The following is a 12,599-nucleotide window of genomic DNA, read 5'->3' on the forward strand; positions in this document are numbered from 1 at the left end:
ATCACCATGCATTTTGCTGCTCGATTAACTGTAAGCAGCAGGGACCCCACAATCCCTGGAGAAGAAAGCACTTTTAAGCCTAACGAAGAACTTGAGAATGCATTTCCAACAGTTCTTAAGAGAATGGGAACACTATAAATTCCATGGAAAACGTGAAGGCAGATCATGCAGTTCTCTATTAACAGTAGGAAATAGTAAAAACGCTTAGCTATGTGTTTCCCTAAACTTAAAAGGAGCTTACTGAAGATGGGGCTGCCTTCTGAAGAACATCTGTTTATGTCATGACTGTTTCTTGTTCTAGATAAGGAAATGAAAACTATTACCTCAAACAATAAAACAGCAGCAGTAACAGCATTTCGTGAGCATGCATTACCTGGCAGATTGTTCTAAAGTACTCTGTAGTAATAGACTCATTTAACGTTCACAGCAACCCTACGATTTAGGAACCACTATTAACCTTATGCAGCAGATGAGGAAATGGAACTCTCATTGACAGGAAGCAGCGAAGCTGGACTTCAAGCCCAGGCGGTCCCACTGCCCTGACCTTGCTCCTCATACCACACTAGACTGCATGGGAGCCTGGATAGTGCTGCTCTCAGGAACTTGATTACAAAATGCTCTTTGACACTTAGGAATCTTCATAGTTATGAGAGGATGAGCTTTCAATTTGCTTTTAAATTATTCTAAGGCTCTAGATTTTTCTGTTGCCAACTTTCACGAGAAAACAAGAGAATTTCCAAAAATTTTTCATTAAGGCAAAAGCCTTTGATGTGCTCGTGATTGCCACAACTGTCTTCCTAACAACAGCGGAGAAGAACCCAGAAGAGAGAAACCACACCTACAAGGCCTTCTCCTGGCCTTGCACACAAGCAGAAGACTGAGGAAGAGAAGGATCAACAGGGAGGCCTGGAGGAGCTATAACACAGGGCCTCTACAAACACTGAATCCAAGAATGGATGACCTTTGAAACAAAGCCAGGCTTGCTACTCGTGGCAGAGGAACTTCTTAAATTCTCCTCTGGCACCTCTACAGCTGATTAAGGAAAACCTAGCCCTGTTCAGTGAGGGCTGGACATATCTGAATCCAGAAAGGTAAGGCTGGGATGGAAAGCTTTTGGGATGCATGGTGTGCAGAGCATGGGTAGCTACTGGTCATTTCCAAATGAAATGGGCCAGAATGGATCAACTTGTCCTGTGTGCGGGAGAGGGGAGAACAATGTGAGAAGCAATAGTTACATTCAAATATTTAACAGTTTAAAGGACTACGAAGTAAAAAGAAGTTAGACTGCCTCTCTGTTTTTTATAAAAGAAAAAAAGAAAGAGAATCAGTGGAGAAAAAAAAGAGGGATCAGGTTCTGGCACAAAGCATAGAGGTATTTAACCTGCACAACTATTCAGCAATGAAATGGGCTACCCTGCAAAACAGCAGGTTCCCAGTCACTGGAAATACCTGTTCAACTACCGGCTGAGAAACACGTCAAGGAATTTATTTTAATTTAGCTTTATTTAATACAGGAGGTTGTGGAAGCAAGATGTTATGATGACAAAAATCTTAAGTCTGGGACCGGAAGGGGCAGAGCTCAAGTCTCAGTCGTGGCACTCCAAGTTGGCAGGGCCTAGGGAGCCGTGTTTGTATCTTAGGGCCCCAGCAACACCGTGCCGCTCAGGGTGGTAAAAACTAGACGTCATGTGCAATAGGCACTTCATAAAAAGGAGCATTAATTCTGGTCAAAGTGAAGGGTTTAAAAACCTCTCCAATCCCTTCCAATATAAGTACTTAAGAGTCTTAAAAAAAAAAAAAAATCCCTAGTAAGGAACAGCGGTTCTGCTAAATTACTCTGAACTATCAAGAGGGACAGAGAGATGAAAACCAGTTAGGGCAGAGGGTGACAGAAACAGCTGAAGGCCTGAACACTTGCTCCAGGCTGGGGGCTCTGCCAAGAACTTCAGAGACAGTATTTCATTCAAGTTTCACAATAATCCTGTAAAGTAATAGCATCTTCATCTCCCAGAGGCACCTGAAGCTCGTGGAGGTTAAGTGACTAGTCCAAAGTCACACAGTGAGGAGGAACCCAGGCTTCGCGTTCTACACCAAGATATTATCAGATTCCAAAACTGAGATTTTTAACCACTAACTTACACTGCCTTGGGCAAAACCTTAAGTAAGGGGATCATAAGTGATGTGGACAGATAACTGGAAAAGAGATTTTAAGAAAAGTTTGGGTGGTGATTCATATCTAAAAATGGAACACGAGTTTCTAAAAGAATCCTCACCTTGGAGAATGGGAGAATCTGCCACAAAAGAAAATGCTTCAGGGGAAGGAGATGAGGTCGTTGACCATGAGGGAGAAACCTGGAGTGAGATGAGCTTAAGTTATAAACAAAAGTTAAGCAGAAACCAAAAAAAGTCAGAGGCACGTGTGGAAGTATAAATCTGGGAAAGGCAGACAACAGAATTTTAGAGGAAAAATGCCCCAAGAGACCATGTTTACTGTTATTGAGCGTAGGTTATACTTCAGGGACAGTTGCATTTTCCTACTTCATCATCTCAATAAGCTTTTAAGGTAGGGCTGCCCATCATCTCCATTTTGCAGCTGGAAAAACAAAGGAAAGGGCCGCTGGGGGTCACGTGACACCAAGGGTGAAACTGGATGTGCAGCTGAGTGGTCTGGCTCCAGAGTCATATTCTTAACCTTCGCGAACTTCCTGCTCCTTTTAGGGGAAGGCCTACCAAAAACCAGAAGGAAAAGAAAAAAGGAAAAAAAAAAAAGTTGTACTAATGGATGAGATCATCCTAGGATACACAGAAAGAGTGGGCAGATGACAGAAATAGAAACGATACCTACATGAGTGCCGACGATAAATCTGAGGGCCTGAGACCCTGTGGGAAACCCAGAGAGCTAAGGTGAAGACGGCTCTGTGGGGAGAGAGGGCTCTCCTCAGTAACAGGCCTCGGGGTGCTTCCTAAATGCTGCCGATGGAGCCAGGAGGGGCTGTGCAGAGCTAGGGGGCTCCTTCGTCTAGGGCCAGAAGGCCGCAGCAGCGCACAGCTGGACCGCTGCCTCTAGGGCAGTCCTACTCCAGCACGTGAGAGGAGTCTCCATTTTTCTTCACATTTGCCAGGGAGCTATTTTCTGTTCCCTCTCTTTGGGGGCATAATGATTAACGGACTCGCCTTCTACTCTAGCAGCTTCCAGCAACTTCAACACAACCATTCAGAATGCTATAGGAAGGGGGAAAAAAAGAAACAAATTCCTCAAAACAGCTAGCTGTACAGAAATACACGCATATAGGGGTTACAACACTTTTACTTTCATGCTTCTAGTAGTTCAGGCCTGTCATTTCCTTAATAATCTCCAGTTTCCAACTGGGTATATTTTGAATGCAGAAATTCTCTTTACTTCTATTCAGACACATAAGTTTGTGCTTCAACCTGAACAATGTATCAGGAACCAAAGAAGGAGGGGGGTGGGGGGCAAAAAAAAGACCCCTTTGCATTTTTGTGTTTTGTACAGTTTTGAAATTAAAAATAAATATCTAAAACTTTAATAAAAACAGGGACTATCAACAAGGATTTGTATCAAATTTATACTGCTAAGATAAAAAACAACTCCTTTTGTGGTGTAAGAATTCTGAGGAAAATGCAGGTGATTATTTATGAAAATGAGGAATAAAAAGGTGTAAAGAAGGTTTGCTTACAATATATGGTATCATATTTTGCTCTATTTCAAGTAAATTCTATATTACATCAAGTATCAGGATCTGTACCATTTAATATGTAAGTATCATTTTCATAATCCTGTGCTAACTCAGAGGAAAAAAATTCTAGTTAAAATAAAAATCCGTATATTTTTAAACTGAGTAGAAAAGAGACCCTGGTAATGGAACAGGTAGAGAGAGTAGTTGTTCCCATTTGCAACATTTTTCTGTGCTGCCCCCATTCAGCCTATGCAGTCAGACTTCCAGAGTTTGGGGTGAAATTTTATCTCCATTTCACTGGGTGGGGCCTCTAATTTTAAAAGTGCCTTAAAAAATTTTTTTTAAAAAGTGTCTTAAGAAGCAGTAATTATTTGGCATGTAGCACCGCCCACACAACACCTTGGCAATGGCCAAACATAGAGCTTTTCCATCTCCCACCTCAATGCCCCGGCGCTTCTGATTCGACGTTAAACTCAGCAGTGGGTAACAGCCGTGTGGGGTGTTCATTTTCACCAGGGCGTTACTGTGAACGCCTGCACAACAGGCCACCCCACAGAACAGCAAGCTGACAAACACCACGGACACAACAGCACAGTGAACTCCGATCTCCTCTGCCCAGAGAGCGGAAAGTGCAGAGTGAATGAAAGGAGTCCTGCATCTAAATCTCCAAGTGATCAGGCTCTTCCCACACCTCTCGTCACCCACTGCCAAGCCAGCGGTGGTTGCTATTTGGACACAAAACACGATCTCGTCTCTTAGAAAAGTTGAGAGCAAAACGACGTTAGCTACACCTTTACTCGTTATTTCATCTTGGATCATCAAGGGGTGCTGTATTTATGAAGCTGCGCCAAAGCCGTGTGGCAGATCCCATCTGGTCCAACTTAAAATCAACATAAAAGAGCACATGCGTGTTAAAAATGCAAATATAATCATGGTCTCTGGCTACTAAAGATCCATGGTCTAGATATTTTAATTAATACAGATGGCAAGCTGGGGGAGCCAGGGGAGGCACAAAAATGGCTTGGGTTACTCAATCCTAAGCAATGACTTGGTTAGTGGTCCACTAACGGGTTGAAACAATCGTGGCTTCTCAGCAAGTCCTACTTAAAAAGGATTATTTTTTGTTAACACCTGAAATGCTCTTTCAGTTCCAAAGCTTGAGAATTTGATGTTGCCATGGTTGAAGGTTATGTTTCTTTTGTTTGGTGGTGATGTTAGAGTAGCAGCAGGGGGAACAATTTCTTTTTTAACAAGATAGCCTATTGTGTTGAAAGTTTTGCCTTAAACTAGCATACACTGACATACACAGTCGCAAACCTGTGATGAAAAACATCTGACTAGAAGTAGTGAAACTCTGGCCTCAAGAAGGACTTAGGAGCTGCTGACTTCCAGAACTCTGCTCTCTAGGACCAAAATGCCCATTTTACACAAAAGATTTGGGTTGATCTGTATGCCATGCTGACCCATAAGCCAAAATACTGGTCAATTTGATTTAACAAAGAACCAAAACTGTTCAGTTGTGTTATTTGCATGAATATGCTTCGGCATCTAACAAAGTTATCTTGGGGCTCACGTGATCTGAAGATAAAAGCTTTTAAGAATATGAATGGCTGATCTGGGACACAGTTCTGAATCTGAGGTTCTAATCCTAGCTCCACCAACTATGATTCACCTCTCCTGGTGTCATTCTTCTGACAAAATGGGGACCTGAATAAAGTTATGGTGAAACACGCATGCCCTCATGATGAAGGCTTTCTGCTGGATGAGACGACATTAGAAAGAATTATTAGCCCCACTCTCTCCCAAGTCAGCTATCCCATTTCTTGGCTAACAAATGGAATCCTGACACTAATATCTGGTCTCTCTACCAATTTCGAGCACTGCTAATTTCTGAATGAGTCCTCTTCCTACAGCAAGAGGAGGAAGGCCTCTAGAAACAAAGAAGTGCCCTGTCTCCGTGAAATGAAGGAAAGAGAATTTTCTTGGAAATGCCCAGGTCTGTGGGGCCATCAGTAGGGTTCCTATGAGATCCTGACTCCAACGAACTGAGGATGAGGTGGAAACAACTCAACCGCACACAAGTCACTGGTGATTATGTGCAAAGCGCTCCTAACAGCCCTTCATTCACATGCCCTCCATCCCTTCCCCCTTTGCCCCCAACCTCAGTAAATCACCACCATCCTTCCACTTGCTCAAAGCCTAAATTACAGAAGAGAACTATGAGTTACACATATGCCTATCTGTCTGTCCCCATCCTAACAAATCACCAAGCCTGGTCAGATTCATCCCTTTAATTTTTCTTCAAACCCATCTTCTTCAGCTCATCACTGTTACCAACTGTTATACTGGAAAGTAGCCAGCTGGTCTCCCTCTCTCCATCATAGGACTCTCCCCTTGATTTTCCACACAACAGCCAGAGTGATACTTCTGAAACACCAGCCTCATCATGTCTGCCTCTCTGAGCTCCCCATCAACCTTAGGGTGAGACCTGAACACCAGATTCTGCACTTTTAAACGGTCAGGGTTTTGTCATCTAGATCAATGATTCTCAGTGTGTGGCCCTCGGACCATCTGGGACATCACAATTCAGGATGCTTGTCTGAAAGGCAACTTCTTAGGCCCTAAACAGACCTACTGAATCAAACTCTTGTGGGGACAGAGAGGCCCAGGGTGCAGCCTTTTAAGATAATCACTTCAGAAGAAAATTTATACAAAATTTGAAGACACTGCTAGAGATTTAGGAAAATTAAAGCCAACTTGTGTTCCACCTGTCTCATCTTGAACAAACTCAGGAAACTCCTCCCTGCTTCTATGCGTTCATCTTTCATGCAGAAACTAGCCACTGCTCAACACCTAAAGTGACGGTAAAGACCAACAAAAGCCAAAGCACTTGCCAAGCTGGAAAACGCTACAGAAGTGGTTGACAAGCAACAGCTTCCTAGTGAACAAGTATTTCACAATGGGGAGCAACCCAAGGTACTCGGAGACAGGAGCTGCTAGAAACTCCTATGTGCAGATTATTTTTAAATTGTAATTCAGTTCAGTTGCTCAGTCATGTCAAATTCTCTGCAACGCCATGAACTGCAGCACGCCAGGCCTCCCTGTCCATCACCAACTCCCGGAGTTTACTCAAACTCATGTCCATCGAGTTGGTGATACCATCCAGCCATCTCATCCTCTGTTGTCCCCTTCTCCTCCTGCTCCCAATCTTTCCCAGCATCAGGGGCTTTTCTAATGAATCAACTCTTCACATCAGGTGGCCAAAGTACTGGAGTTTCAGCTTCAACATCAGTCCTTCCAGTGAGCATTCAGGACTGATATCCTTTAGGATGGACTGGTTGGATCTCCTGGCAATCCAAGGGACTCTCAAGAGTATTCTCCAACACCACAGTTCAAAAGCATCAATTCTTCGGCACTCAGCTTTCTTTATGTTCAACTCTCACATCCATACATGACCACTGGAAAAACCATAGCCTTGACTAGATGGACCTTTGCTGACAAAGTAATATCTCTGCTTTTTAATATGCTGTCTAGGTTGGTCATAACTTCCCTTCCAAGAAGTAAATGTCTTTTAATTTCATGGCTGCAATCACCATCTGCAGTGATTTTGGAGCCCCCCAAAATAAAGTCAGCCACTGTTTTCACTGTTTCCCCATCTATTTCCCATGAAGTGATGGGACCAGATGCCATGATCTTAGTTTTCTGAATGTTGAGCTTTAAGCCAACTTTTTCACTCTCCTGTTTCACTTTCATCAAGAGGCTCTTTTGTTCTTCACTTTCTGCCATAAGGGTGGTGTCATCTGCATATCTGAGGTTATTGATATTAAATATATACCCATGATTATAAAACACTATCAAAAAGTAACTGGAGGGGAATTCCATGGTGGTCCAGTGGGTAAGACTTTGTGCTTTCACGGCCAGGGCCCAGGTTCATTCCCTGGTCAGGGAACTAAGATCCCACAAGCTGTGCAGTGAGGCCAAGAAAAGCAAAAAGTGACTGGAAACAACAGTAACACACACCCTACTATGGCTTTATCATCATATCTGGCAATTAATGGGCAGGGATCAGGAATCCTAAATGTCCAGTAATGCACAACTGTACAACCCCATTAAGACACACGGCTCCTCCAGGAGCAGAAACTAACTACATAGCCACAGCTCCTATGTCTCACATAGGAGACAGTACGGAGGAGTTTAAGTAGTAATGGCACCATATTGTTTAATTCCTCACATGCCTGTGATCTTATGGAAGAAGTTAAGCTCCAGAACAGTTGTTCTGCACTCTTCAGGGATATTCCTCTGGGAACCCAATGAAAGCCATGAGCATTTCCCAATAAAACTACCTGAAAATGCAAAATTTTACCCTAGAGTCTGTTTATTCTTTTGCATATAACAGGGGATTAAGGATCATTACCTCTCAGGGTATTGGGGATGCTATTATCAGAAATAGAATATTTTTAAAAGCATTTCATAAATTACAGAGATTGTTACTATTATTCTTTTTTTTGAGTGACTCTCACTGCCGACTTTACAGGATTATTGGGCAGAGAAGCTTAAGGGCTTTCCTTTCACTCTCTGCTCACAGTTGCCTACAGCTCCCATCCAGTAAGAAAGGGGGTAATGGATTTCGGCAGATATATCTCCAAAGAAAATATACAAGTGGCAACAGGCGCATGAAAAGATGCCCAATCACACATGAGATACTGCTAAGAGACTATAAAGTAAAGGCCTTAGTCTCCTCATCTGTAAAATGAAGCTGTTAACTACCTTATACTGGTATCTGGACCTTTAATTTTGTACTTTGGACGGCTGTTGTAACCAGACTCTGAAACTGTTGGTTTCGAAGTGACACCTGCCTTAAGGGTTTATGCTACAAACTTTCAAGGATTCTTGTTATAAAAGAGCACCTTCATAGGGTATACATTGTATATCTGTTTGCAATTGTGTCTTTTGAGCTGACCGGCAGAAAAACACAGGAATGATGCCCAGACTTGTAGACTGTGTCTCAAAAGTTGTCATTCCCTCTGTGCCTCTGAGTCTTCTGCACAAAGCCTCTTGACAAATCCTACATCCCCAGCAAATATTTCCTGAATTGGGTGGATTGCTCCATGCAAGTAACAATCACAGAAATACTTCCAAACAATTTAGAGAATTCTATGCTAATATCATTTATGAACAGGAGTTCCATCAGGTAGAGGATACAAAAATTCCTCTGAACTGTTTCCTAAATATACTGCTTTCAGTATATTAAAAATCCATTTTTTTAACTCATAATCATAAAATTACAGCTTTGCCCTAAGAACTGAGAGTAAAGAGATGTTGGAAATGCATGTAGACTATTCTAAAATCCACACATACATACCCACATGTAAAACTATATTCACAGGCTTCCCTGGTGTTCCAGTGGTTAGGAATCCACTTTATCATGCAGGGGACGCAGGTTCAATCCCTGGGCTAGGAAGATCCCACATGCCATGGACCAACTAAGCCCATGTGCCGCGTCTACTGAAGCCTGCACACCTTGAGCCGGTACTCCATAACAAGAGAAGCCACAGCAATGAGAAGCCAGCACTCTGCAACTAGATAGGCGTCTCCGCTCACTGCAACTAGAGAAAGCCCACACAGCAACGAAGACCCAGCGCAGCCAAAAATAAATAAGTAAAACCATATTCACATTCACACGCACACACCATCACTCATGCAGTTAACTAGAGATGATAGAACCAGGCACACAAAACCAGCAGCAGTGGAAGCAACAGAATGGGGTAACAGGGCTGTAGCCGCACACCCTTCTGAAATCCTTCCCTGTCTTGAGGAACAAGACTAGGGAGGAGGCTTTGCATCTCTGCTACTTGTTTCAATGCTATCATTTAGATACAAAGTACAAATGAGGCTATGTACTTTGTATCTAAATGATACCAAAAAAAGATTGAAGGCAGGAGGAGAAGGGGATGACAGAGGATGAGATGGTTGGATGGCATCACCGATTCAATGAACATGAGTTTGAGCAGGCTCCGGGAGCTGGTGATGGACAGGGAAGCCTAGCGTGCTGCAGTCCATGGGGTCGCAAAAAGTTGGACACGACTGAGCAACGGAACTGAACAAACAAGGCAAATTTAGTTCACAGTTTCTCAAACTGATTCATCCATTTACGACAGAAAACAACATGCCAGCTCAGCATTCAATCCATGCCCGTGACCAGCACCACCTCAGACAACACCTGGGTGAGCATGTGAGCGCATGGAGTCCTCAGTAACAAACTCACACCTGCTTCCGCATGGTAAAATATCTTTTAAATGAAGGGGGAAAATAACTGACCTTGCAAAGAACAGCACTGTCCATTGGGCACAAACACGAGCACATATATGAGCACAGGTAACACATCAGAGCGTGAGGCTGAGTTAGCTGAAACCAATCCAAGCTACTGTCTAGGACCTCCAGGCTCCTTGAAGTCACAAGCACCTCTCAGCTGACCCCACAGTTGCTCCTCTTCCTCCTCAGGTGACAAGCAGGGGCATGCATGGTGGCAGTTCTTTCAAGACCCAAGCACCAGCCAGGGAGCTGGTGCCGTGTTTCTATAACCTGCCCTAGAGCAGAAAGGCAGGTATCATGCTTAACACAGCAAGAGTCCTAAACGTCACTGACATCTTTAAGAAGTTCCCTTAATCCAGAAAAGAGTCCAGAAGAACAAACAAAGTATTTAAAGTTGAGGTCATTCAGAAAAGACTTCAAAGGAAGCATCTGAGTGGGGGCAGTGGGAGAGAGACCCAACGGCAGGCATCAAAGCTGGTAATGCACTGGCGTTTATATCAAGTCTATCATGACACACACATTAATTCTTTGAAATCTGGGCCTGGAGTGGAATACAAAAGCAAGGCCCGAATTATCTACCTAAACTATCTTAACCTAGCGAAAGTTTAGCACTTGTAATCTCGCTACGAAGTCAAAATCAGCCCAGGAAGGACACGGAGGGATGAGTGCATTCACCATTACAGAGAGAACGGAGTCAGACACAAGTGAATGCCTGTGAGCTGCAGCTGGAAACCTAGTCAGTAACCCCTGATTATCTCATCTTTGCCTCTGGCTTGTCCATATTTCGAGGAAGGCCCAGAAGAATCTGGGTGGCTTATAGCTGACTCATGAGTCCACATAATTGATACTTGCTTAAAGGGAAAGGTGATCATCCTTACTATTGCTAACATCCCATTAAGCCTAAAAGTTAATTAGGCTGTATTCCATAAAGTCAATTGGAGGCATTTGTCTCAATAGCATTATCGCAATTATTCCTCATCAAAATGAATACCACCTCCTACTGCGCATGATGTCTTGTGTAAACAACAGCACAAACCTAACAACTCACAGGCCATCTCCACCTGAGTTACCTAAGCAGGCTTATGTTTACACAGAACTGCAAACAGGAATTCATAGATACTAACACTTTTTTTAAAAAAATACAAAGCCGTGTTTACAAAATCTTGTTTTACATTTTTGGAGGCTGGGAAAATAAAAGCAAACTAAAAAGTGTAACAAATTCTATACACCATAATGATACATGTAAAAGTCAAAAAGAGAAAGCACCTATGAAAGTCAGCCAGTTACAAATGCTGGTGCCTAAGAATGGAGACTGAATGCTGACTGAATGGTTACATGGCACTGCATACGTGGTCCCTGGGGCCTCCACCAACCACTCATCGTGATTCCTGCAAGGTTTCAGGCTCAAAGGAACTAGGTATCAAGAAACCCACTGCCAGCCCCACTGCCGATGTTACTAATAACAGAGAAGAGAAGGTGGCCTGAGGAGGTGGATGGGGGTGGGTGGGATGAAATAGGTGGTGGAAAGTGAGAGAGCTGTAAACCTCCACTTATAAAAGCCGAGAAGCCATGACAATGTCACATGCAACATGAGGGTTACGGTCAACATTGTAAGAACTCTGTTACTACATGTAACTACATGTTACTAGACATATCATGGTGGCCATTTCATAAGGCATGCAAATGTCAAACCACTATACAGTACACCTAAAACTAACCTAACACTGTACATTAACTACACTTCAATTAAATGTTGTGAAGTAATTGGCCTCCAACTAATAAAATAAAATTAAAAAAAAAAAAAAGGAAAAAGATGATCTTCTTGCAAATTTTTCCTGAGGACCCAGAATTAAAGCACAGCAAACCAATTCTTTTAAACAAATCTTTTAAACGTCATGTCAATATTTAATGATATACAAATAAAATTGTTAGCGAAACAAAACAAACGCATAAAAATCTTAAAGACTGGTTTATCACATAGACCTATACATTATACAGATATTGATCTCTAGTGACTAAACAATATCAGAATTAACACCATCTTACGCTTTGGGAGGAAAACTAAACGGTGGTCATATTTTGTTAGGAGTCTTCTGTTAGCATCATCAGTGGCCCAGTGAAATTATCCCAAAGGGGGAAGTGGAGAGAGAAAGGCAGGAGAGATTGGACTGAGGGGCGTGCCAGAGATGCAGACAACTCCCGCAGAGCTGAAGCCCAGCTATGGATAGCATGTGGCCGGGATCAGTGTTTCTCACACTTGGCTGCACACCAGAAGTGCCTCTGAAGACTCCAAGGGCCAAGCAGGCCCTCTCTGCTCTTCACCACAGACACACACACACACACCTCACACACAGCATCTAACCTCTGGAGGTGGGGGACCAAAACAGTAATAGCTCTTAACACTCCCCAGGTGATTCCAATATGCAGTCAAGTTTTAGATCTGATGTCTCGTCCATAAAAGGCAAATAATTCTACAGTTAGATGCTGATGATGACATCTGTCCATTTCTCAAGGGATAACAAAATTATCAGTAAGTAGTAGTGGAACCAGTCATAAGCCAGGAAGTCAAACTCGCCTGCAAACACAGAG

At 43.0% G+C, this 12,599-nt stretch overlaps 1 protein-coding gene across 2 annotated transcripts in view; it reads right to left on the reverse strand.

The window, feature by feature from the left end:
* The window catches only part of SLC25A13 (solute carrier family 25 member 13), a 224,425-nt gene that overhangs the window by 95,480 nt on the left and 116,346 nt on the right, over positions 1–12,599 (reverse strand). The window lies entirely within an intron of this gene.

Source organism: Muntiacus reevesi, chromosome 6, assembly GCF_963930625.1.
Source record: "Muntiacus reevesi chromosome 6, mMunRee1.1, whole genome shotgun sequence".
NCBI classification, from domain to species: domain Eukaryota; kingdom Metazoa; phylum Chordata; class Mammalia; order Artiodactyla; family Cervidae; genus Muntiacus; species Muntiacus reevesi.